The sequence below is a fragment of the Pteropus alecto genome, unplaced genomic scaffold, assembly GCF_000325575.1.
Source record: "Pteropus alecto unplaced genomic scaffold, ASM32557v1 scaffold7, whole genome shotgun sequence".
Lineage (NCBI taxonomy): Eukaryota > Metazoa > Chordata > Mammalia > Chiroptera > Pteropodidae > Pteropus > Pteropus alecto.
Window position 1 is genome coordinate 49178675 of NW_006494614.1, and position 1209 is coordinate 49179883.

Below are 1209 nucleotides of genomic sequence, written 5' to 3' on the forward strand. Positions count from 1 at the left end.
ACTGGAGGTTATTAGAACACCAACTCATTATTCTGAAAATTGGTGAATAATAAGAAAGAAACAAACACTTGTCTTGGCTTTCCTGAACTGTGTCAGAGTAACCAAGCCACTAATAAGAGAAAAGTTATTTTGTATTGAATAATTCCAACTAAGCAATTCAAAGGGACTTATGGAATTAGAAAAATCATCATTTTATAATCTCTATTGGAATATATAGGCAACAATCATCAATGGACACTAAAACAATTAGGAGGATATTAATAGGAAACTTTACAAGGGATGGATCAGGCTGACACCTCTGAAATTACTGATTAATCCTAACATCATTAAAAGTGTGACAATGAGACATTATATACCTCCTAATGTGATGCAGTAGGAAATACTGAGCATACTGAGAATAGTATGTAAAGCATTATTGCAAATATAAACAAACAAACAAACAAATAAAACTTAAATTTGAATTTCTCTAGATCAGGGGTTTCTGTAAAAAGCCAGAGAGAAATATTTTAGGGTTGTGGGCCACATATAATCTCTATCATATACTCTCTTTTTTCTCATTTGTTTTTACAAACTTTTAAAAATATAAATGACCATTCTCAGTTTTAGGAATCATAGAAACAGGCCATGGGCTAGATTTAGCCTGCTAGCCATAGTTTGCCAACCCTAGCGCTAGATCAAATGCCAGTTTATGATTTAGAAAGGATTTTATGAATTTGACCTTAATGACAAGGGAAGTAAAAGCAAATATAAATGAATGGGTCCATATTAAAATAAAAAGCTTCTGCACAGCAAAAGAAACCATCAACAAAACAAAGAGGTAACCAGCTGAATGGCAGAAGATATTTGCAAACAATGCCTCTGAGGAGCATTATACAAAATATAAAAAAAATATAAAGGGGCTAATATACAAAATATACAAAGAACTCATACAACTTAACAATAAAAAAACCCAAACAATTCAATTAAAAAATGAGCAGAGGACCTGAACAGACACTTCTCCTAAGAAGACATACAAATGGCCAACAGACATATGAAAAGATGCTCATTTTCACTACCTATTAGGGAAATGCAATCAAAACTGTAATGAGATATCACCTCATACCTGTAAGAATGGCTATCATCAACAGGACAAGTAATAAGTGTCGGAGAGGTTGTGGGGAAAAAGGAATCCTCATGTACTGCTGATAGAAATGTAAATTGGTACACCAC